Below are 26,576 nucleotides of genomic sequence, written 5' to 3'. Positions count from 1 at the left end.
CTGGGAACTGGACCTAGGGCCTCCATCATAAAAGTCCTGTGCTTCTGTGTTGAGTTATCTGCCAGGCTAGGGAACTCTCATTGTTGCTAAGATTTCTAAATTGAAATATAAACTACAATGAGACCATAAATCGTTTATGCTGACAAAATTAAAAGAGAAAGAGTAACATGCAAATGACCTCAGAGCTTTTGACAGTTAATTGAGTTAATATAAATGAAGGTTTGGGACCCTGGGCAGTCCTCAAGAATACTACTTATTTTTGAGTTGTTTTATTCTTTTTTTGGAGATCCAGACCCACAGCAATTATTTTTTTTTATTAATGATTCAATATTGACTTACAAAATTATAAGACAACAGGGGTCTAATTCCACACCTTTCCCACCACTAGAGTTCGGTGCCCCCCTTTCCCTCCACTGGAAACTACAGCGGTTCTCCCAAGGTCACAGATATGAGCTGACTATTCTTTCTTTCTTTCTTTCTTTCTTTCTTTCTTTCTTTCTTTCTCTCTCTCTCTCTCTCTCTTTCTTTCTTTCTTTCTTTCTTTCTTTTTTTCTTCATAGTCAGATCTTTCTTCAGAATTCTGATCTTGCCAATTTAGCGTTTCCTACCAACTCGAGGAGCAGAAACCTTTACAGGCTTCACAATCTTTTGTGGGAGCCTTGGCACAGCCATTGCAGTTTCTCTTGATGCTTGCTCAGCTTTCTTTGCTTCCTTGGCAGCCCTGATAGCCTGCTCTCACTGGGCTTCCCTAACTTCAGGTTTCTGGTTCCGCTTGGCCGTTATATCAGCCAGAGAAGCACCAGTGAGGGCCCTCTGGAACTGGACTGCACGGCGAGTTTTTTTCTTTTGAATTTCTTCCCACTGTCCTTTCTTTTGTAGAGGACAGTCCAGTTTATTTGCCGGGGATTTCTTTTGGACAGGAAGGCAGACTCACATTTTGCATTAAGAAACAGGAGAACCTTCCTGTCAGTCCTGGCGTAGCGCTTCCTGTGTCCGGGATAGATCTTGCAGTCGCTGAAACGTCACAGCTCGACCCTGTAATGAAACGTGAAAGTCCATTAGGGAAAGTTGTGCGGCTAAGACATCCATGCCCCTGCCGTCGGAGAGGTGTCCCGTTTGAGGATGGAAACCGGGCTGACTATTATATCTTTAACTACCTGTCTATATTTATATACATCTGCCCAGCATTTTCTCTGGTCCTGCCTTCCTTTCTAAGTCACACCTCCACCTGTTATTAATTCTGATGGTCTTTCCTTTTTTCCTCTTCTCTGTCCGGGTCTCAATGGAATTGGAGTTCAGAGCCCCTCTGGCCATCTTTTCCAAACACTGCTCCCCTCTATTATAATTTTAAGCAATTTCTTAGGTTGTTTGTCGGCCCTTCTTAGGTGGGTATTTGGTTCTCTTTTATCTGATCATCTCACATTCTATAGTCATGAAACCTTTGTTGTGACCCTGATGCCTGCTGTCATTACAATTATTTTTTTTAATTAATTAATTAATTAATTAATTAATGAGAAAGATAGGAGGGAGGAGGAAAGAGAGAGAAAGAACCAGACATCATTCTAGTACATGTGCTGCTGGGGATTGAACTCAGGACCCCATGCTTGAGAGTCCGATGCTTTATCCACTACGCCACCTCCGAGACCACCAGTCATTGCAATTCTGAGTACCCCAATTTATGTTAAGAAGTCTGTTAAGAATTATCTTCAGGACCTGGGGATAACACAGAGTTTTAAGAAACAGACTTCCAGGTCTGAAGTTTCGAGTTCCCAGGCTTAATCTCAAGTATCACCACAAGCCAGAGCTGAATAGTTCTCTGGTAAAAGATAAATTGAACAAAACAGAAGGAGGAGGAAGAAGGTGAGGAGGAGGAAGAAGAAGAAATAGAAGAAAAGGAGAAGAAAGAGGAGGAAGAGAATAAGAGAAGAAGAAGAAAGGAGGAGGAAGAGAAGAAGAAGAAAGAGAAGGAGGAGAAGGAGGAGAAAGAAGAGGAGAAGGAAAAAGTGGAGGAGGAGGAGAAGAAAGAGAAGGAAGAAGGAGAAAGAGAAGGAGGAGGAGAAGGAGAAAGAGAAGGAGGAGGAGGAGAAGAAAGAAGACAGAGAAGGAAGAAGGAGAAAGAGAAGGAGGAGGAGGGGAAGAAAGAGAAGGAGGAGGAGGAGAAGAAAGGAGGAGAAGAAGGAGAGAAGGAGAAGAAAAAGGAGGAGGAGGCGGAAGAAGAAGAGAAACACCTCTATTTTTTCTAAAGAGACAACATTTCCCCTCACCCACACATGACCTCAAAATCTGTGAAAATCAACTACGACCTTTCTCCAACCTGGGCCTTTCCTCCAGCCATTGTGTTCTAGTGCTGCTGAGGTCACATGACTTCCCGTGGGAAGCCAGTGTGTGGGTATCCTGACCCTGAGTCTCTTCACTCGAGACCGTTGAGATTCAGTCATTTACTCCCAGACCTGCTGACTGGTGCCGATGTTCGTCTCCAGGTGGACTTGGCTGGGCTTCCTCATAGCACAGAGACTGGGCCCCCACCTCCAGGGAAGTGGGGGTGGGGAGCTCCTGTGCTGAGATAGCTTTTTATATCAGCAGTGCAGTCTGAAAACTAACGGGGTGGCCGTGCTAGACCCATCCTGTTAGTCATCAAGTCTTCCCTCATTTCAAGAGGAGGGAAAATAGATCCTATCTCTTGATGGGGAGTGGTGAGCTTGTAGGACCAGAAACATTTTGTTGTAGCCCAGTTTGGAAATCATGACCGTCCTCAGTTTATAAGATCTCAAGTTCCTGGGGTGGAAGGAATGATCACAGACTTACACCTTCTGGGCTCACAGCTAGTTGAGGTGGTTCTGAGGCCACTGGGGTGGGCGGCTTCAGCTTACAAGCTCTGCTGTGGCCTGAATATGACCCTATCTTAGGGTTTCTCTCAGTTGTCTTCTTCTGGAAAGAAGTGACTGTCGACAGCGAAGGCTGATTTTCTTTTCACATGTTCCTTGCCTGGCTCCAGACTGCAAAGCTTCCAAAATAAAAATCTGCCCTTGAAAGTTCAAAGATCCCACTGAGAATGTCTGCCTTTTTCACAAAAGCACGTCTGATCCCTCCCAGGCTCTTACCACCCACACCACGTCGATGGTGTAGACTAGCAGTGCTTTCTCAGACTTGTGGAACAGAAGCCCAGGCTGGTGACCTGCTTCTACTGCAATGAGAAGAACAGTCTTCTTTCTCACAGGGGAGCCACTCGCTGCCCATTGACATGCCCAGGCCTCTCCTCCGACACACCCCACATGACCAGCTCAGCACAGGCCCGGTGATGACATTCTGTCTTTTCTATGCCTGACAGTAAAGAGTTCCACCCTAGGAAGCAGTTGATATGTTTTACTGTCTTTGGTCTTCAGACTATTAAAGGTTGGGAACTCAAAGTAATTTACAGTGCCTTTGAATAAGATACCTTACGCTCTTGCTTTTAAGCCAGTTTCCTCTGGTACCACTCCATCTGCCAAGAAATCAAGAAATTCTAATGTAATTCTGATGGTGGTAGCGTTTCCTGATGACACAAATGAGTTGGGATGGCTGTCTTGTCTGGAATGTTGGATTGTGGTTTCCTGTGTCCAGCCCGTTGCCGTTGTCATGGGTGTGCTCACTGCCCAGGTGAGAGGACCTGCAGGGTCACAAGGGCAGGGGTAGGAGACAGGGGATAGAGTCCCATGATGAGGCCCTTGAGGTCTTTGTTCAGAGCTTTGCATGGCCACTTTCACCTCGCTTTGTGGCCTACACACTTCTTGTCAAGAGCAAGTGACTTCACGTCTTCCACATCAAGCTGTGACATTGGTGTGGTTATAGGGAGGGGTGCACGATTGAGGTCAATAGATCAACAAATCAAAGTACGTCTTCCTCTTTTTTCTCTTTATTATTTATTTGTTGGGGAAAAAATCAAATCATAGGGGCTGAGTGGTGGCTTACCTGGCTAAGTGTACTTATAAAAATGCTTAAGGGTCTGGGTTTGAGTCTCTGGTCCCCAGCTGCAGGGGGAGAGCTTTGTGAGTGGTGAAGCAGGGCTGGAGGGGTCTCTCTGTCTCTCTCCCTCTTTTCATTTTTCTTTTCATTTTTCTTTTTTGCCTCTACGCTTATCGCTGGGGCTCAGTCAACGACTGCCACCTCTCCAGATTCAAAGGAGGTCTCGAAACTTGACATCAGGCTCAACCTGACGCTGTTGACTGGCTACGGAAGAAGGGCAAACACTAGAAGAAGAAGTGCCTGCACAAGGAATCCACTGCTCCTAGAGGCCATTTTTCCCATTTTTGTTGCCCTTGTTGTTGCCACCTTTGTTGTTGGATAGGACAGAGAAGTCGAGAGAGGAAATGAAGATAGAGAGGAAGGTAGAGAAAGATAGACACCTGCAGACATGCTTCACCATTTGTGAAACGGACACCCTGTAGGTGGGTAGTGGGGACTTGAACCAGGATCCTTACACCAGTCCTTGCGCTTTGTGCCATATGCGCTTAACTTGCTGTGCTACCTACCGCACAGGCCCCCTTTCTCTCTCCCTCTCAATCGCCCCCTTTCCCTCTCAATTTCTGGCTGTCTCTATCCAGTAAATAAATAAAGATAATAAAAAATTAATTAAAAAAAGAAAAATATCCAATCATCTGTCCTATAAACTTCTCACAGTCTGGATTTTTCTGACTTCTGGCCCATATTGTCATTTGACATCTTTCCCTCCTTGTTGCATGTCCTGTAAATTGCTATACTGAGGCCTGATCAGACATGACTTTGACAAGGGTCCTTTCTTGGTTAACAGTGCGAAACTTTCCTCAGAAGGAACAGAACGCCCCGTGGACTTGTAGCTAGCGTGAGCTACGTCATTCCTTGCACCCATTCCTAAGCCCACGTTGCCCTGCCTCAGCCCGTGGAAGGCTCTTAGCTTTGGCTCTTCATCTTGGGAATGAACGGACTCTCAGAGCCTCTTACAGTTTCCTTGCTCAAGTGGGACAAGACAGTCCAGCGTCTTCTGGAAGAATTTCTACCTCTGTTGTTTTGTGTGGTTGTTCCAAAGGTCTCCAGGTGACCCAGCTCCATGGAAGAGAGGAGTGAGGCTCTCTGGAAGAGTTCTTAGGCAAACCCACTGAGAGATGATCTGGGCAGAAGGGTCCGGCAAGAGCGAGGAAGGGGACGTGCACAGAGGATGAGCCAGTTGACTGAGTTACGATGCAGTAGGAAGCAGGAGGAGGGGGAGTCGGGCGGTAACTCAGCGGGTTAAGCACACGTGGCGCAAAGCAAGAGGACTGGAGTAGGGATCCCGGTTCGAGCCCTGGCTCCCCACCTGCAGGGGAGTCGCTTCACAGGTGGTGAAGCAGGTCTGCAGGTGTCTGTCTTTCTCTCCCCCTCTCTGTCTTCCCCTCCTCTCTCCATTTCTCTCTGTCCTATCCAACAACAATGACAACAATAATAGCTACGACAATAAAACAAGGGCAACAAAAGGGAATAAATAAATAAATATTTTTTTTAAAAAAAGCAGGAGGAGGTCTCTCCTGAGAGAGCTCTCTGGGCTTGGGGCCTCTGAGCTCCCTATGGACCCGTGTGAGTCTGCTTCTCTGCCGAGTCAGAGTCATGGCCTGTGTTCCCTAGGAGACTTAACCGGCTTGAGAAATCTGTGCAGCCTTAATTAGTGAAGATAATGGATTCATCTCATCACAGGAATGCTCTGGATAATGAAACAGAACCTTTAGGGCCTGGGCTATCGCTCAGCTCCCTTTGGAACGGTCTTCCTGCTTGTTCAGAGAACCATTTGCAGATCAGCCCTTCCGTCCTGGCCTGGGGGCAGCTGGTAGCAATTCCCAGGCACTAAATGATGGCTGGTCACCCTGTACATCACACTGAATGCCGGGTCAGCTGAGTCGTGAGTTCACGTTCTCCTTGTGATTATTCCTTATCCTCATCCTTTTCTTTTTCTTTCTTTCCTTCTTTTTTCTTAAATTTCAGTCACCCCTTTCTTATCTCACCATGCACGTCTAGCACCACAATGTAGGAAATCAGACCCACTTGAATGAGACTCAGCAGAGACAGGCTGTCTTGTCTGGTAATAAGGACAGGAAGGCTTCAAGGAGAAATCGTTATCTTCCCATCAAAGTGCACTGCCCTGAGAACTAGTTCTCAGCCTTCCGCCATCAGACTGTGCACCTTCTGTCTGCCACTCCTTGGCTCTTGTCTAGAAGGGGCAACTGCTCCCACCTGCCCACTCACATCACGGGCTAATGTGGGGGAGTGTGTGCTAGCAGAACTGATCAAACTGCAAAGTCGTAGTAAGCACTAGTGTTGACATTGATGTTTTATGAAATATTAATACAGTCTCACCACAAATGGGAAGATAAAGAAACTCAGGCATGTGGATAATAATAATAAATTACATTTCTTGTTTTTTATTTTTAATTATTTATTTTTGAGAGAGAAGCAGAGAGAAAGAGACATACACAGGGAGAAACACCAGAGCACTGCTCAGCTCTGGTTTATGTTGGTGCAGGGGATTGAACCTGGGACTTAAAAGCCTCAGGCATGAGAGTCTGTTTGCATAACCATTATGCTGTCTCCCCGCCCAACTAAATTCCATTTCTAAAGGCTTTCTCTGTAAACACATTCTAGTACTGGTCCTCATAACAACTGAAGAAATGATTCAGAGGCCTTGGGTTCTGTCATCCAGAACAGAGACACCGAGACCCTAACCTGTCACTTTACACATCACCTCATTTGTTCCAAATTATATTCCTCTATGAGGATAATTTCTGGAACCATCCGTTCCACCCCGGTTCCATGGCTGCCAGTTCTTAGCAACATCGCCCTGCCAGATATTCGTCGGGATGCGGCATCATCTAAGTTCATTTCCCACGTCTAAGCTCGACCGGACCTGCCAATATACGCGGATATCTTCGCCCACCCTGTCCAACGCTTGACGTCTCGTCACCCAATCTGGTCTCCTACGCCTACACTGAACTTCTCTGTTCCAGACTCTTGGAAACAGATTTGGCAGTCAGCTGAGGTAAAGAACAAACACCTCATCACAGACCCCTGCGAGCATCAACCTGGCTTTGACCTAGCACGTTATGATCAGGCCCTCCTCAATCGCTATCGAACAGGCCATGGCCGGTGCGCCGCTATGTTCTATTGCTGGGGAGCCAGAGATGACCCGAACTGCCCCTGCGGCTCCAGACAGACTATGACCCACATAGTCAACGACTGCCACCTCTCCAGATTCAAAGGAGGTCTCGAAACTTTACATCAGGCTCAACCTGACGCTGTTGACTGGCTACGGAAGAAGGGCAAATGCTAGAAGAAGAACCTCATTTGTAAACAGGGCTGTTGCAGGTGTAACTGGTCAGGACCGGACGGTGTTGGTGTTGAAGTAAAGGGACCCATAACCCATAGCAGGATGGAACACATGGGGGATGGGGGGGGGGGGCAGAGCCAAGATGGCAGCATGACTGCAGCTCCTGACTCTCCCTCTGCAAGCAGTGACTTGAGCCTGGGAATATAGCGTGAGGGGAGGATTTTCAGCTACCAGGGTCCAGATGATACCATAATGCCAACTGGACTTCCCAGGGCAGACGACTCCACCAGTGTGTCCCCAGAGCCCTGCTCCGCTAGGGAAAGAGAGAGGCAGGCTGGGAGTATGGATCCACCTACCAATGTCCATGTTCAGCAGGAAGCAATCACAGAAGCCAGACCTTCCACCTTCTACACCCCATAATGACCCTGGGACCATAACTTCCAGAGGGATAAAGAATAGGAAAGCTGGGAGTCAGGTGGTAGTGCAGAGGGTTAAGCGCATGTGGCGCAAAGTGCAAGGACCTGTGTAAAGATCCCAGTTTAAGCCCCCGGCTCCCCACCTGCAGGGGAGTCGCTTCACAGGCGGTGAAGCAGGTCTGCAGGTGTCTGTCTTTCTCTCCCCCTCTCTGTCTTCCCCTCCTCTCCATTTCTCTCTGTCCTATCCAACAGTGATGACAACAATAACAACAACAATAATAACTACAACAACAATAAAAAAACAACAAGGGCAACAAAAGGGAGTAAATAAATATTTTTTAAAAAATTTAAGAAGAATAGAAAAGCTGTCAGGGGACAGAATGGGATATGGAGTTCTGGTGGTGGGAACTGTGTAGAATTGTACCCTTCTTACCCTATGGTCTTATCAGTGTTCCCATTTTATAAATAAAAACTAAAAAAAAAAAATACATGGGGACAACTTGTGACAGCCGGATAGTGTGACAGCGGTAAGACCCAGCTGCAGGTCAAGCTGTTCCAAGGAGCACAGCCACCCACTGGCTAGGGAAAGTCGAGGAGGGACTCTTCCCTCCTCACCGGTCTCTGAGGGAACCTGGCCCTCCGGGCAGCTGATACTGTGCTTCTGTTCTCTGGTACTATGAGAAAATAGGTTTTTGTTGTTGTAAGCCATGTAATATGTGGTACCTTGTTGATGCTGAGGAATTATTCTGATGCAGTCTCCGCCCCCAGGTTTTACCATGCCCCGCGAAATCCTAGCAGTGCCCCTTTCAACCAGTCCTGTCCCCACACGTCACCCCTGGTTGTTGCCCAATAAAAGCTCTCCCACTTCTACCCCCGGACTCTCTCTCTCTCTCTCTTGCCCGGTGGTGAGGTAGTGGGGACGGCCATTTTCGGCTGACTCTACGTGGCCTGGGCCACCCCCTCCTGATCCAATAATAAAGATTCGTGTACCCCACTTGCTCTGGACCTCCTCTCTCTTCTCCGTGGTGCAGCCCGACACCTGGCGCCCAACGTGGGGCCCGAACCCATGACCCTGAGATTAAGAGTCTCATGTTCTACCGACTGAGCTAGCCGGGCTAGCTTTGCACAATTTTAAAGCAGCTTATTTCCCTTCACACTGCTGGTTTTTCATAGACTGATCCTGAATAGTTCATAGACTTTACAGACTGTTGCCTTGAGGACTATACAATGCCAAATAGCCCCTCTGCTTGGTGGGTCATGCCCTCCCACTTCCCCCTCATTATGTACCCTTGCCCCCCCAAACAGGGAATGTTCCTTTATGCATCAATCCTTCCTTTGACATCACACTGGCTCTTACTACTCCCCTACTTGTCCCTTCCTGTTTTGTTATGTCATTTAGGTTTATGCCCAAAAGGTTTCTGCTCATCCCTACACTACTATTCCTCTGTCATAGATAGTCTTTTACAGACTTTGAACCATCTTATGCGATGACTAGATAGAAAGATAGAAAAAGATGTAGAGATATTGTCAGGAGAGGGTTGAGCAGTCTGCACTTAACCTATGAGATGAGTCCCTCCAGGTAAGTCTCTCTCTCTAAAGAGGGGGTGAGCACAGGGGGACGCATAAATCTCACAAGGTTGGCGGCCATTTAAGCCTTCCCTTCTTCACAGAAAGTCCTACATCTTCCCACCTGAGCACGGCATTCCTTAAAAACATTTAAGCCCGCTCCATTCCATATTTCCTTACTGTGTCCATTTAGATATAAAGGAAAAGGAGGAAATGATGCTGAGGAATTATTCTGATGCAGTCTCTGCCCCCAGGTTTTACCACACCCTACGAAATCCTAGCAGTGCCCCTTTCAAGCAATCCTGTCCCCACACGTCACCCCTGGTTGTTGCCCAATAAAAGCTCTCCCACTTCTCCCCCCGGGCTCTCTCTCTCTCGGCACCCACCCTTACGCATGCTCTCTCTCTCTCTCTTGCCTGGTGGTGAGGTATCGGGGACAGCCATTTTTGGCTGACTCCACGTGGCCTGGGCCACCCCCTCCTGATCCAATAATAAAGATTTGTGTACCCTACTTGCTACGGACCTCCTCTCTCTCTTCTCTGCGGTGCAGCCTGACACCTTGTTACAGGAGTCTTGGAATGCCAGTGCAATTCCTCCTCATATTTCTTTCAACTCTATCTATCTCTCTATCTGTCATCTGTCTACCTATCTATCTGACAATAAAGTCTCCTGCATGTGCCATTCCACAGCATATGGGCCAACTTTTTTTTAAAAAAGCATATTTAGATAGAGAAAGTCAGATGGAGGCATTGGGCAGTAGTGCAGCAGGTTAAGCACACATGGTGTGAAGTGCAAGCACAGGCGTAAAGATCCTGGTTTGAGCACCCGGCTCCCCACCTGCAGGGGAGTCGCTTCACAGGCGGTGAAGCAGGTCTGCAGGTGCCTATCTTTCTCTCCCCCTCTCTGTCTTTCCCTCCTCTCTCCATTTCTCTCTGTCCTATCCAACAACAACAAAAATAACAATAATAACTACCACAACAACGATAAAACAACAAGGGCAACAAAAGGGAAGAAAAAATAGCCTCCAGGAGCAGTGGATTCATAGAGGAGGCACCCAGCCCCAGAAGTAACCCTGGAGGCAAAAAAAAAAAGTCAGAGGGCGGGGGGGGGGGGGAGGGATCACAGCACTGCTCCATCATTCCTGGATAAGTTTCCCCGAGTGCCACGATTGTCCATGTAGTGCCGGGGTTCAAACCTGTGACCTTGTCTTTGGTGTAAGATGTAAGTTGTACCAGGCAAACTAGCTCCTGACCCTGTCTTCCCCCATGTTTCTGACCCATTTACCCAAGGTTCAAAAAAAGTTTGATGGGCAAATGCATGCTCAGTCTGTTATTCCCAGGTAATGCTTGTGCTTCTGGATAGATACTTCTAAACAGAAGCAGACTAATATCATCCCCTGGTGCACACGGCTTGTTAAAGGCAATATAAAGCCACCCAGGCTTACGTTTCTATTTGGTTTATTTCACTTAAATCCTCCTAGGTAAGGAGTGACTGTAACAGGAGCACTGCCTGAGATGGCGCTGTTCTCTAGCAAGCTCAGGACTCAAGCTCCTTCCTTGGGACCTCCCATGTCCCACATGCCACGTTCACTGTCCCTATCCTTTCGTATCCCAAGGGCAGACACTCATCTTTTCTTTCCCTTGACCCTGACTTTGGGGTGAAGTAACCATCTGGAAGAACGGTTGCTTAAGATAGGGCACTCCTGACCAGAGGGCAGGAAAAGAGAACTCCAGACAGCCATAGTAATTCTTTTTAGTAATTTTTATTAGTGATTTAATAATGATTAATAAGACTGTAAGATAACCGGGTTACAGTTCCACATAGTTCCCACCACCAGATTTCCCTGTCCCATCCTCTCCATTGGAAGCTTCCCTATTCTTTATCCATTTAGAAGTATGGACCCAAGTTCTTTTTGGGGTGCAGAAGGTAGGAGGTCTGGCTTCTGTAATTGTTTCTCTGCTGGACATGGGGGTTGGCAGGTGGATCCACACCCCCAGCCTGTTTCTGTCTTTCCCTAGTGGGGCAGGGCTCTGGGGAGGGGAGGCTCCAGGACACACGGGTGAGGTCTTCTGCCCAGGGATTTCAGGATGGTGTCATGGTAACATCTGCAACTTGGTGACTGAAACGCAGTAAGATATAAGACAGGGCCAACTGTTTAATAAACAGGAACCCACAGGTAGGGTTAGAGCAGATAAAATTAGGGGTCTTCATGTGGGCAGAAGCTAGGAAATCTGTGTGAGGCATATTCCTAGAGCCACAGCACTTCTAATCCTGGAAGGAGGCATTTAAAGTCCCATGAAGGTGTGACTCAGACTCAGTGGTTAAGGGACTTAGGCAGAGAAGTCCCTCAGGAAAAACTGAGCTGTCTCTCCCAGCCCCAGGGGAGAGCAGACAGGGCAGAGAGTGACCTGGGAAGATTGGAAGCTGGCTCCTCAGCTCCCTGGCCAGAGAGCCGAGGGACGTGGTGCTTCCATCACTTAAGGAGAAGAAATGAGCCTGTAGGAGAACCGAGAACCCCGCCCCAGAGATAAATCTGGCCTTGAAAGACTTACTTGGAGACCCTCATTCCCTCCCACCTCGACATTTTAATGGGGTCGGCATTGTAATGGAAACCAGAAGACAGCCTCCCACAGTGAAAGCCTCAGTGGAGGCCCAGCAGCCTTTGTGTCGGAATGTATCCGCACTGTCCTAGGCAAATGGCAGTGTATCCTGAAAGGCAATTACTGCTGTCCCTAATTGCTTCCATCTAAGCCAGCCGTTTGAAATACCTTTCAAGCCCCGTGCCTGGCCGTGCCTCCGCCAGCTCTGTGCTCTTGGCTCTCGCTAGTGCTTTTCTTCTCGTACCCTGGACGCTGTCTGGAAGTCAAGTCCAGCCCAACGTGTTCAACTTTCCGAAGACCCTCTCTGATCAAAGCCAGAGGATGATCTAATTAGGCTGCGTCTTAGGCGGCAGGCTGAGAAGGCAAAGCGTCCTCCATTCAGCCTGTCAGTACAACGGGAGAGCATGAAAGCTTGCCCACAGACACACGGCCCCTGGCCCAGCTGCCAGGTAATTGCTTTCTCTTGAGCTCATGTAGCAAGGTCTGTTTGCGAGAGGCCTCTGAACTTGAAGAAGGGGGGGAGGGAACCGGGGGGGAGTTGAGTTTTTATTTTAAAGTGTGTGAGTTCTGTGAACTTGCTCTTAGAAGCCTATTTTCTTGACCTGAAAGGCTTCCAATGTGATTAAATTAGAACTCATGGGGCTGGGCGGTGGCTCACCCAGTGGAGCACATGCTACAATGTGGAGACAGGCTCAAGCCCTGGTCCCCACCTGCAGGGGGAAAGCTTGGCGAGTGGTGAAGCAGGGCTGCAGGTGTCTCTCAGTCTCTACTCTCCATTACCCCCTTACCCATTGATTTCTGGCTGTTTCTATCCAATAAATAAATAAAAATAATTTTTTAAAAATTAAAAAGACGGGAATCCGGCAGTGGCGCAGCTGGTTAAGTGCACATGGTGCAAAGCACAAGGACCAGCGTAAGGATCCCGGTTCAAGCGCCAGCTCCCCACCTGCCGGGGAGTCGCTTCACAGGTGGTGAAGCAGGCAGGTCTGCAGGTGTCTGTCTCTCTCTCCCCCTCTCTGTCTTCCCCTCCTCTCTCCATTTCTCTCTGTCCTATCCAACAAGGACAACATCAACAACAATAATAGTAACTACAACAACAATAAAAACAACAAGGGCAACAAAAAGGAAAATAAATAAATAATAAAAAATAAAAATAAATAAAATTTAAAAGACAATCAGAACTCTTTAATATCTCCTTCTGCCCATATCCCCATCTCAGAACAGGCCCCAAGTATGCAGATTATTAAGAGTTGTGTCTGGAGTGCCATGTCCCACACCCCTTTTCCGTGTCTGTACTTCAGTCCCCACAACCTTGCATCCACAGCAAGATAATAGCATTGCTTCCACACACTTCCTCTTTTAACTCTCTCCAATTAGCTCTTCCCAAACCAGCTGGACTACACTTCTTAAAATATACAGCCCACAAAAGATGGCTATTGTGTGACTCTTATATATGTCTCTTATTGTATGTCTACGACAGAGAAAAGGCAAAACCAGAAGGCAGGCAAAGGAAACTGTGGACTCAAGGAGGTATCTTATGGCAGAGTGTGTCATGCCTGAGGCCCTGAGTTCCTAGGTTCAATACCCAGCACCACCGTAAGCCAGAGCATATCTTAACTCTGCCCTATCTCTCTCTCTCTCTCATAAAAATAAACACATGCTTATTTTTTGAAATAAAGGAAATAATTTTCTAGGGTCTCTATCAAAGAGGAGGGAGTAACTGCAAAAGAGATAGTTGGGCAATGATAGAAATATTCTAAGTCTTTATAGTGACATTGGTTGAGTGTAGTCACTGTCAGGACTCACCAACATATAAATATAAAAGTGTGTGGGGCCAGGTGGTGGCACACATTAAATGCACACATTACAGTGTATAAAAATCCAGGTTCAAGCCCCTAGTCCCCACCTGTAAGGGGGAAAGCTTCATGAGTGGAGAATCAGGACTGCAGGTGTCTCTCTATCTCCCTACTCTATTTCCTCCTCCCTGCTCAATTTCTCTCTGTCTGTATCCGAAAATTTAAAAAAATTTCAAAAAATAAATTGAAAAGGGTGAATTTCATATGTGACTTTGTTACAATAAGCCTGACATTAAAAAAAAATTGAAAAAAACATTAAACATTTCCATTGCTAGGCTTTGTTTTTACCATGTTGATGCACACTGGCCTCTGTCTGGATGTCAGGTCCACCCCAACCTGTTCAACTTCCTGAATAAATACCCTCTTTGTCAAAGCCAGAGGATGATCTAGTTAGGTTGTGTCTTAAGCATCGGGCTAAGAAGGGACTATTCCTAGGAGTGCTCTCATTGTAAGGAACGACAGCTATTTCACACCACAGTTACCTGGGGCAGCAACCTCATCCAACTACCTATTGGCGTGTTGAAAGCATGGGCCAGCAAACCCAGAGAACATATTGGTGAAGGCCAAGAGACGTTACAATAAATCTCTGTTCAGTCATTAGTTTAATGCCAGTCAACCCACCAGAGACTTCAGTCTTTCCACACAGTAAGGAGTCAACTTGACAGAATCAGTCCTGTTCAAGTCACTAGCCAATGACAATCTCTGTGAAGGACACAGAATCTGCTTTTCCTGGTGGAGACATATACTATTGAAGATGTCTAGTTTTCAACAATATTGGATAGTACCTATGGAAAAGAACAGGGATGTTTTTAATCTACCCATTTTTTTTATTTATGTGTTTCTCTTTTTTTTATGCTCTGTTGTTCCTCAGTTGTTGTGTCTTGAGTACAAGTAACACTGTACTAAATACCTTTTTGACAATTGCACTCACCAACCTCCGGAATTACAGTAGCAACTGAAGTAAGTATTGAAGTAGTTTAATTGTTACCAGTTAGCCAAACAATTTCTCCAGTCCGTGAAAAAATAGTAACCAAATCCCAGTGAAGAAAGAGAAAAGAAAGAGAGGATAGCAAGAATAGACAGTTATGCAAATCTACTATCCAGTGTATATTCTGGTGGTAACAAGAGGGGAAAGGGAACTAGAGCAGAGATACACACATAGAGAGTCCACTCTGAGTCAGATTTCTTCCCCAAAGTAATCCACAAATTCAGAAAGGCAAAGAAGAAAGAAGTGTATGACAAGATTAAAAAAAAAGAGAGAGAGAGACAAGAGAGAGAAAAGGGAGAAGATAAGAAAAAGAGTTGTAATTAAAGAGCAGTGCAAGGAACTTCCCAAATGTGTATCAGTGAATTCAAACAAAACCACCCTGTTTGGTGGTATGGGGTATCTTGCTAGGAGCTGGTCCCCGGGGGACTGCTTATGGGGGGGGGGGGGCGGGAAGGATGTATGTTTGAAAATTAAAAGGAAGAAAAAAGAATTTTTTCCCCTACTCTAATTCTTAACCCAAATTAAATTATAGTCATCTCTTTGTCACCGCTATGACACCTTATTGGCTGGCCTGCTAAAGGCAGAGAATCCTATTGTTTCCAGGAGATGTGTCCGGAGCTCAGAGGCTAGCAGCTTCTCAGTCCGCCATCTTCCGGGAACCCCCCCCCCCCCAGACTTTTTTAAAGGATTTTTCGAAAATGAAAACTAGCTCCAAGTCCTTTGATCCAATGAGAGCTATACTCAACAAGTCTTTGGATCCGCCCTCAGGGTCGCGGTGGTCCCTGGAGACTCCCAAGAGAAAGCCCCCGAGCTACAGTGCTCTCTCTGGGTCCTCTGCCTGCCGCCCAGCAGCACTCTGCAACCGGCGGAGGATCCACCTTCCCAGGCGGAGGACAATGCCCGGCGCTGCCTGGGAAGTCTGGAGCCCCGCTAGTCCATGTCACCTTTACTCTAATTCTTAACCCAAATTAAATTAGAATCACCTCTTTGGTGTCACCCCTTATTGACAGGCCTGCTAAAGGCAGAAAATCCTACCGTTTCCAGAAGATGTGATCAGAGAACACGCTGTTAGCAGCTTCTCAGTCCGCCATCTTCCCCTCCCTCCCAAGAACAGGGATGTATGGCCATGCCAAAGTAAAAGATAAGCCAGTGGAGACTATCTTGAAGAGTGCCAGGTGCCATTAGACAGATTTCACACCAGCTATAAATAAGGTTAACTGAACAAAAGAAGCCATGTAACAAGTACATTATGAAAATAGCATCTCGCAAATGGAAGGTGTCAATGTAGAGGCAGAAATTTTATATAGATAACTGGACATCCTGGAGCTGAAAAATATACGAACTTAAATGAAAAGGCTACCCTCAGTGCTTGGGAGTGGATCTGAGCCGAGAGAAGATGAAATCAGCAAGCTTGAAGATACGTCAACTGGGATTGAGGAAATTATCTGGGGAGAAAGAAAGAATGAAGTAAACTGGAAATAATCTGGTTTTTGGAGTTGTTACATACAGTACTAGAATTGAATGTGTACCTATTAATGCATATATTTGAAAAGAAACATCAAGATAATTAAAATGATAGGTAATTGGCACTCAAAAGGCAATCACAGGAACACAAGTACAGAAAACAAATAGCAAAGTGGTCTCCCTTTACCGGGCTGGGCTAGCTTCACGGGCAGTAGAGAGAGATGGCCAGGGACTCATGGCTGAGCTGGGAAGCAGTATCTCATTTATTAATCAGATACATCACCTTTTATGTATCTCTTCACCGGAAGTGACAAGGGAAAGGAAATGACTAGGAGAGGGGGCACAGCAAAAAAAAAAAAAAAAAAAAAAAGCATGAACAGAACATAGAAAGCTTCCATTTAACCAGTGGGGATTAAACCAGTACCCTGTAGGCAGGGCGGGACCAGGTAAAACAGTGATTGTGTAAATAGACCACAGCGTAAGTAATACAAGCGAACCTAATGTGATGATCAAAACGGAAGGTCTTAGAAGCAGAATTTAGAAGCAGACCAACAGCCCTAAGTTCTCCCTTGCTGCTAATCCTACTAAATGTCAGTGGACCAAACAATCTGATAAAGGTCCCACGACTGGCAATCTGGACTGAAAACACATCCTCCTATCATGAAGTCATTCACTGGAGACGTGGCTCAGCTGTTAACATGAACATGAAGTTGAAAACCAAGTGACAATGAAGGGTCAGCATGCAGAGGATAACCAAAGAAGAGGATACTTCAAGTTAGACAAAACAGACACGAAGGCACAAGGAAGAAGACAGGGACCTATCAACATGTTTCCCTGGGGAAGGCTGGAAACACACGGAACTGACAGACTTGAAAGGAGGAAGAAACGTAAAATAGTAGTTGGAGACTTCAGTGTCCTACACTTAATAACAGATGGAGCAGCTGAGTAGTAAACCAAAATGTTGTTAAAATTTTCGGAGGCTCTTGCTGGCCGGGCTAGCTTCACAGGCGGGTAACAGAGACGCGGAGACAACGGCTGGGCAGGGAAGCTGTATTTCTTTATTCAGGAACAACGATTCATAAACTAAACCAAACTAATCACCAAACAGAACTCTGCTGTCTCTTTGCGGTGGCGCAAGCACTCTTACTCTGCAACTCTCTTACTCTGGAACTCAAGAACTCTCTGCTGCCTCTTTGCCCCTGCGGCGGCACCAAGCACTCTCTAACTCTGCAACTCTCCAACTCTGGGACTCTGGAACTCTGACAGGGTTCCTTCGGGGCGGGGCCAAGCAGGCCTGCGAAACTAACTGGACTGATCCAATTCTCTTGGCGGGGGAGAACTACCCAATGTAAAGCATACAACACCAAAAGGAGACAACTAACAGAACCTCACAGACGTACCCGCTCCACCCAGCAACAGCGGGTAGGACATTATTTGCTGGTGCACATGGTGCGTCCTCCAGAATAAAAGGCCGTTTTAGGTCAGAAGATAAGCCCAAAGGTTTTGGAAGCTCTGGAGACACACAGAGTGGGTTGTCTATAATAGAATGCAATTAAGAACATGGGTATTCAGGGACCGGGTGGTGGCGCACTTGGTTGAGCGCACCCGTTACAGTGCACAAGGACCCGGGTTTGAGCCCACTTGGTCCCCACCTTCAAGGGAAAGCTTTGTGAATGGCGAAGCAGTCCGTCGGGTGTCTCTCTGTCTCTCTCCTTCTCTCCCTCCCCCTTCTTCTCAATTTCTAGCTGTCTATCCAATAAAGATGATAAAGACAGATTTTTTTTTTTTAAAAAAAGGAATCACAGGGATTCACAAAGATGTGGAAATTGTACACTAGACCCATAAATAATCAGTGTGTCAGACAAAAGATCATAAGAGAAAATGGAAAATATTTTGAGATGGATAAAAAAGAGAATACGGAGGGGTAGCAAAATAGCTCCCCTGGACAGTGCGGCTACATTTCACGCTCATGGCCCAGATGCCAGCCTGACACCACTGCACTGGAGGAAGCTTTGCTGCTACAGTATTTCTCTCTCTCTCTCTGGGGAAAAAAAACTTGACTTGGAGCGGTAAAATCCCAGAGATAACAGAGAGAGGGAGATGGAGGGAGAGAGAGAGAGAAATGACATACTGCATACCAAAATTTATGGGATGAAGTGACAGCAGTAATTAAAGGGATAGCTTATCTGTAATTTTGTATTGTTGTTAACATTATATTTTTAAAAAATCTCTTATTTTATCAGTGACTTACAAAATTATGAGATAACAGGAACATAATTGCAAACCATTCCCACCACCAGACGTCTGTGTCCCCATTTCCTGCAGCACAGTCATGACTTTCCATATTTAAAACATTTTTATATTTGTCTATTTATTCTCCCTTTTGTTGCCCTTGTTGTTTTATTGTTGTTGTAGTTATTATTGTTGTTGTTGTTGATGTCATCATTGCTGGATAGGACAGAGAGAAATGGAGAGAGGAGGGGAAGACAGAGAGGGGGAGAGAAAGACAGACACCTGCAGACCTGCTTCACCGCCTGTGAAGCGACTCCCCTGCAGGTGGGGAGCCGGGGGCTCGAACTGGGATCCTTGTGCTTGACGCCATGTGCACTTAACCCATTGCGCTACTGCCCAACTGCCTATTTAAAATATTTAATTTTTTTTAACTTATGCTGTCACTTTGGGAAAGTAGAAAAAGAAAGGAAAACTAAATTCTAAGTTAGTAGGAGGAAGGACGTCATTCAAATGAAAGTGAACGTCAATGAAAAAGAGAACCAGGAAAAACATTGTCAATTCATGAAGCCTGAAAGTCGATTCTCTGGAACAATCAATAGTAAAGTTGGCAAAATGTTTAGCCAAGTTGAATCAAACAACTCAAATTATTAAACCCCAGACTTACTGGAATAAAAAGAACTCTAAGGAAAAATATGAAAATATGTCAAAAATTACATGACGAACGGAGAAATTCCTAAAAGCAAACTATTAAAGCTGACTCTAGAAGAAATAGACAACGCGAATACAACTATCAGAAGTACATAGAATGAATTAGTCATAAGAAAACCTTCCCACAAATAACAACCTAGGCCGAGATAGCTTCATTGTTGAATTCTACCAGATGTCTAAAAATGAATAGCAGTACATTACAAACACATCCAAAAAATAGAGGAGGGCACACTTCCTATGAAACACATATCACTCTGATATCAAAACCAGACAAATACATCACAAGAAAAACACAGACCAATATCCCTTATGAATATAAATGCAAGAACCCTCAACAAAATACTAGCAAATTGAATCCAGTAACATATTGAAGGGATTAGACTGCATGACCAGATGGGACTTAGCCCAAGAATGCAAAGTTGGCTTAACGTGTGAAAATAAAGCAGTGTAATACATCATATTAAGACAATAAATAACACAAAGCGCATGATAATAACATTGACTCAGAAAGATATTAAGCAACACACTTTATTTTATGATGAAAATACCTAACGAAGTAGGAATCAAAGGCAACTTCCACAGCTTGATAAAGGACATGTATAAAATGTGACTTCTAGCTTCATAGTTAAAACTTTACTGCTTACGTCAGATACAAGTGAATGATGTTCACCCTTTCTATATATACCTAACACATTTTCAAATAATTCTAGCCAGAAAAAATGGGCAAAAAAAAAAGGTACATCAAAAAGAACACACATATACACAATTAAAACTCAGTGAGCTCAGCAAGCGAGCTCAGCAAGGAAGCGCTTAGGGATCAATATATGGAAACCAGTTGTATTTGTTGTTACTGATGAATGATCTAAAATGGAAAACTTAAACTCCACTTGCAACGTGTCCAAAAGAATCAATTAAGGGGGTTGGGGGCTGGCACACCGGTTAACCGCATATAGTACTAAGCTCATGGATGCCTGCAAGGATCTGGGTTCAAGCACCTCCCCACTTGTGGAGGGGCAGGGGTTCTTCACAAATGGCAAAGCAGGTCTGCAGGTGTCTGTCTTTCTCTCTCCTTTTCTCTCTCCCCCTCCTCTCTCAATTTCTCTCTGGGGGAGTGGCCACTGGGAACAGCGGATTCATAGTGCTGGCACCAAGCCACAGCAATAACCCTGGTGGCAGAAAGAAAAAAAGAAAGAAAGGAAGAAAGAAAGGAAGGAAGGAAGGAAGGAAGGAAGGAAGGAAGGAAGGAAGGAAGGAAGGAAGGAAGAAAGAAAGGAGGAAAGAGAGAGAGCGACAGAAAGAAAGAAAGAAAGAAAGAAAGAAAGAAAGAAAGAGTAAGGAAGGAAGGAAGAAAGAAAGAAAGGAGGAAAGAGAGAGAGAGAGAGACAGAAAGAAAGAAAGAAAGAAAGAAAGAAAGAAAGAAAGAAAGAGTAAGGAAGGAAGGAAGGAGGGAGGGAGGGAGAAAGCAAGAAAACAAAAAGAATAAAACAGTTAAAATAATCTTGACAGAAGAAACATAAGATGAACACATTGAAAAGTTAAAAACAGTTTTGAAGGAAACTAAAGAAGGCATAAATAAATGTAAACTCATCCTATTTTAATGATTCGGAAGGTTTGATATGGCAGTACTTCCAACAGGCAGTACTCTGCTACAAACTGATTCACAGATTCAACACTAGATCAGAATTCACTGGCTTCTTTTCAGAAATTGACCAACTAAACCTAAAAGCACTGTGAAAGTGTAAGAGGACCAAAAGAGCCAAAGCAATCTTGAGAAAGAACAAACTTGAGAGACTCACAGAAGACTTACTACAAATCTCCAGTAATCTAGACCATGTGGCACTGGCCTGGGATGGACATGGAGGTAATGGAATATAATTGAGATCCCACAAATAATCTCACATTTGCGGTCAGTTAAGTTTTGGTAAATGTGCCAAGACCACTCAATGGAAAATATAATAATCTTTTTCAACAAATGGAGCTGGAGTGACTAGATATCTGTGTGGAAAGGTGAAGTGGAACTTTTCAGTTACCACATTCAAAAGTTGATTCAAGCAGATCATGTATCTAGTGCAAAAGTTAAAAACTATAAAACTCTTAGAAGAAAACTCAGAAATAAATAAATCTCACTGACCTTGGGTAAGGGAAGAACTTACTGGGTATAATGCCAAGAGCAGATGGACCAAAAGAAAAAAGAATAGGTAAATTTCACTTCATCAAAGTTTAAAATTGCATGCTTCAAAGAACCATCAAGAAAATGAAATGATAATCCCCTTTGCAAAGTACTTGTGTTTAGAATGTATCCAGAATGCTCCCAAATAAAAAGACAAAAATAAAAAGACAGATTACCCAACTAAACAGAAATAGTGTATTTGAATGTTCATTTTTTGTCAATGAAGACATAAAAACAAGCACAGAAAGTGAGTCAATAAATGTAGCAAGAAAGTAGAAAGACAAAAGGACACCATAAAGTACCTAACGAAATCGTTTCTACTTAGACCTAGACACCCTTCTCACCAACTTCCTATTATTTCATGTCCCTCAATCACTTCAAAGCTAACCTTGTCAGACAAAGTAAGGACTGCAAAAGCTGAATAAAGTCAAGAGACTGGCACACTTTAATGACGACTCTGTAGTCACCACAGGCCACCCCATCACCTGGGGCCCTAGCCAGGGTGTCCTGGGATTCTCACACACACATGATGGGCCTAGACCTCTAACAGATCCCTCTGTCCACTCTCACTGGTCATCTCCATCAGGAACAACAACCTAATGGACCCCGTTGTGGGCCCCTATAGGACCTTGCCCTCAATGTGGATTAACAATAGTAGGGAATGTTACATTCTCCGAAGGGAGGTTAGATACATTCTCTACCTATCACCAGAGGAAGATGGGTCCTGAAATTGGTGCAGCCTGGAATGTTCCTAGTTGTGACCACAGAATGTGAGCTCAGACCTACAGGGATGCAGAGGTTACACAGGCTCTTGTGCTGAATATGGACTCCAGATTCCAAATCGATGGGGCTTATAATTAACATTATAATAAATATTCATATAAATATATGAATAATAAATATTCATATATTTTCACCATTTTTGGGAGCTACTCTCTTCCTTGATCCAGCTTTCTAGTCCTCTTTCCAGCCATGACACCATCTCCCCAGACAATAACTTGGATCCACCTGCATATTAGATGTCAGGCCCAGGCCAAAAGTCGTAAAGCCATGGCCCCCTTGGAATATACTTACAATATACCTACCAGCTTTTTCCAAAACGGAGACCCCAAATCTTCATCTGCAATATTCTTGCCTTTAGGTTCATGATTAGTCAACAATTTGTTCTGCTTTATATCTTAACTCTTTTTCAACCACAAGGTTCCAGATGCTACCATGATGCCAACCTGACTTCCCTGGGCAGAGGACCCCACCAATGTGTCCCGGAGACCTGCCTCCCCAGAGTCCTGCCCCACTAGGGAAAGGGAGAGACAGACTGGGAGTATGGATCCACCCATGTTCAGCGGGGAGGACCTAGTGGGGGTTGTACTGTTATATGGAAAACTGGGAAATGTTATGCATGTACAAACTATTGTATTTACTGTCGAATGTAAAACATTAATTCCCCAATAAAGAAATTTTTAAAAAGTGATCTAAGAAGCCCATAGAAAGGTAGCTAACACTACTAGCGATTCCGGAAATGCAAATCAAAATCCCAGTGAGGGATCTCTACATTCATGGAGTAACTGACATTTAAGAAACATATCGGTAGGTGCTGATGAAGACATGACGAATATCAAACCATCATTTACTTATGATGGTATCATAAAATTGTACAGCCAGTTTGAAAAATGGCTCAACAATTCTTTGAAAAAATGAACATAGAGTTACATATGACTCAATAATTCCATTCATAGTCATATGCCCCAAAGAGCTGAAGACATATGTCAGCACAAAAGCTCTCAGAGAAATGTGTACAACAGAATCTGTCAATATAACTCAAAGGAGGAGACAACTCAAGTGTCTGGTCACAGAGGGATGGATAGATAAATACAGTTGGGGTAGCCATACACCTGCAGTATTGCTCTGTCCTACCAAGGAGTTAAACAACACGTACTGTCACCTGGGTGGACTCTGGGAACTTTATGCTGAGTGGAGTAAACCAGACACACAAGAACACAGAGTAGATGTCTCCAGGAATGTGAAAGAGCTATACAGGCAACTCCATACTGAAAGCAGGTTAGTATTTGTTAGGTCTCAGGGCAGCGACTAGTAGGAAGGGGGCCAGGTGGTGGTTGCACCTGGCTGAGTGCACATATTACAGTGTGAAAGGACCCAGGTTCAAGCCCCCGGTCCCTACCTGCAGAGGGGAAGTTTCACAAGTGGTGAAGCAGGGCTGCAGGTGTCTTTCTGTCTGTCCCTCTCTATCCCCCCTCCCTCTCAATTTCTCTCTGCCCTATCAAATTAAATAAATTTTAACAATCAAATGTATTATAAAAAAAGGGAATAGCAGGAAGAGCTTAACAGGATATGGTAGTAAAAAGTTTTCCGTTTAGAGCGTAGTGATAAGTTACTTACATCTATGAACACACTAAAAAGTTCCTAAGATTATACTTTTAAAAATTTTTTTTATATTTATTTATTTTCCCTTTCGTTGCCCTTTTTGTTTTTCATTGTTGTTGTAGTTACTGATGTCATTGTTGTTAGATAGGACAAAGAGAAATGGAGAGAGGAGGGGAAGACAGAGTGGGGGGGAGAGAAAGAGAGACACCTGCAGACCTGCTTCACCGCCTGTGAGTGAAGCGATTCCCCCTGCAGGGGCTCAAACCGGGTCCCTATTGCCGGTCCTTGTGCTTCGCGCCATGTGCGCTTAACCCACTGCGCTACTGCCCGACTCCCAGATTCTACTTTTAACTTTAATTTTGTATGTGTGATTAGTAGAGGGATACAAGGTTGTAAGTTCGCAGGGTCTCGTTCCACACCACACCCACCACCAGAGTTCTGAGTCCCTACCCTCCCACCTCACAAAGATAACCACCAGCGTTCTCACAAGCCCTAGAAATTGTTTGCTGCTTCTGTCTTTTTGTTTTTAGAAGTTTCAGGTGTATCCATTCTCTAAGCTCCACATATCATTGGAGCCACCATCTCTTTACTTACTTTCGAAGTAGAGTTGCCTCCAGTTCCATCCATTTTGTCCCAAAGGACACCTCATCATCTTTTTGATTGCAGAGTAGTAGTCCGTGGACTACATATCCTAGAATTTCTTTATCCGGTTTTCTGTCAGTGGGAATTTAGGCTGCATCCACTCTGTGACTGTTGTGACTAGTGCAGCTATGAGTAGAGGGCCGTATATGTTCCTTTGAGTTAGTGTCTTTTGGATAAGCGCCTGAAAGTGGTATTGTTGGGTCATAAGATAATCCTATTTGTATCTGTTTATGGGCTCCACACACAGCCTTCCCAAAGAGTTGCACTAGTTTACATTCCCACCAGCAGTGTAGCAAGTCATCTAAGGAGATTAATGGTTTACAGTTGACAGTAAAATACGGTAGTTTGTATATGTATAGTAACATTTCCCAGTTTCCCACATAACAATTCACCCCCACTAGGTCCTCCTCTGCCATCATGTTGCATGACCAGAACCCTCCCCTTCTCCTCCCTCTTCTTCTCCATCCATCCATCCCTGTCTTTTTTTTTTTTTTCCCTCCAGGTTATTGCTGGGCTCAGTGCCAGCACCATGAATCCACCGCTCCTGGAGGCCATTTTTCCCCCTTGTGTTGCCCTTGTTGTTGTAGCCTTGTTGTGGTTATTATTGTTATTGTTGATGTCATTTGTTGTTGGATAGGACAGAGAGAAATGGAGAGAGATGGGGAAAACAGAGAGGGGGAGCGAAAGTTAGACACTTGCAGACCTGCTTCACCGCCTGTGAAGCGACTCCCCTGCAGGTGGGGAGCTGGGGGCTCGAACTGGGATCCTTACGCCGGTCCTTGCGCTTTGCGCCACGTGCGCTTAACCCGCTGCGTCACCGCCCGACTCCCTGTCCCAGACTTTTACTTTGATGCAATACACCAAGTCCAGTCCAAGCTGCGCTTGTGTTTTCCCTTCTGATCTTGTTTTTTCAATTTCTGCCTATGAGTGAGATCATCCCATATACAGAAAGGATACATTTTATTTTATTTTATTTTTATTTCTTTATTGGGGGATTAATGTTTCACAGTCCACAGTCAATACAATAGTTTGCACATGCATAACATTTCTCAGTTTTCCACATAACAATACCACCTCCACTAGGTCCTCTGTCATCCTTCTTGGACCTGTATTCTCCCCACCTACCACCACCCACCCACCCACCCCAGAGTCTTTTACTTTGGTGCAATACACCAACTCCAGCTCATGCTCTACTTGTGTTTGCTCTTCTGATCTTGTCAGCTTCTGCCTGAGAGTGAGATCAAGAATGCATTTTATGGCAGATGAATTTTCTCTCTCTCCCTCTCTCCCTCTCCTTCCCCCCTCCTCTCCCCAGCACTGCTCAGTTCTGGCTTAAGGTGATCTGGGGATTGAACCTGGGACCTCAGAGCTGAAGGCCTTAAAGTCTTTTTGCATCACCATGATGCTGTCTCCCCAGATCTGGATTATTGCTCAATAAAGTCATTATTTCACACATGGCGCAAAACGCAAGGACTGGCATAAGGATCCCGGTTCGAGCCCCCCGGCTCCCCACGTGCAGGGGAGTCGCTTCAGAGGCAGTGAAGCAGGTCTGCAGGTGTCTATCTTTCTCTCCCCCTCTCTGTCTTCCCCTCCTCTCTCCATTTCTCTCTGTCCTATCTAATGACAACGACATCAACAACAATAATAACTACAACAATAAAATAAGGGCAACAAAAGGGAAGATAAATAAATATTTTAAAAAGTCATTCTTTCTAAATGTAGATAGTAGCTTTTCAAATCTAAGCTTTATTTAAGTTGTTTCAGCAGCTTCTTTGCATTCTTACAACTGAATCCAAAGTAGGGCATGGCCTGCACAGTCCTGCCAAGCTTCTTGTTCTCCATGTGCCTAAGTCAGGCTGCCCCAGTCACCCCACCCACATCTGTTTGCAAACTCATCTCACTTTTTTCTCTTATTTTATTCTTTTTTTAAAAAATAGTATCTTTCTTGATTGGATAGAGACAGTCAGAAAAGACAGTCAGAAATCAAGAGGGAAGAGGGAGACAGAGAGGGAGTGAGACAGAGAGACACCTGCAGCCCTGCTTCACCACTTGCAAAGCTTTCTCCCTGTAGGTGGGGACCTGTGCCTCGAACTTGGGCCCTTGTGCACTGTAATGTGTGCTCTCAACCAGGTGTGCCACCACCCGGCCCATTAACTCTTTACTTTTCAGGTTTTTATTTATTTATTTATTTAGCCTCCAGGGTTGTTGCTAGGGCTCAGTGCCTGCACTACCAATCCATTGCTCCT

At 45.0% G+C, this 26,576-nt stretch overlaps 1 pseudogene; it reads right to left on the bottom strand.

Moving 5' to 3' along the window:
- Window positions 1-224: 224 nt before the first annotated feature.
- Window positions 225-26,576, bottom strand: part of LOC103111577 (large ribosomal subunit protein eL24-like) — a 41,676-nt pseudogene continuing 15,324 nt past the window's right edge.

The sequence above is a fragment of the Erinaceus europaeus genome, chromosome 9 (genome assembly GCF_950295315.1).
Source record: "Erinaceus europaeus chromosome 9, mEriEur2.1, whole genome shotgun sequence".
NCBI classification, from domain to species: domain Eukaryota; kingdom Metazoa; phylum Chordata; class Mammalia; order Eulipotyphla; family Erinaceidae; genus Erinaceus; species Erinaceus europaeus.
This window is presented reverse-complemented; position numbering and strand designations above follow the sequence as displayed.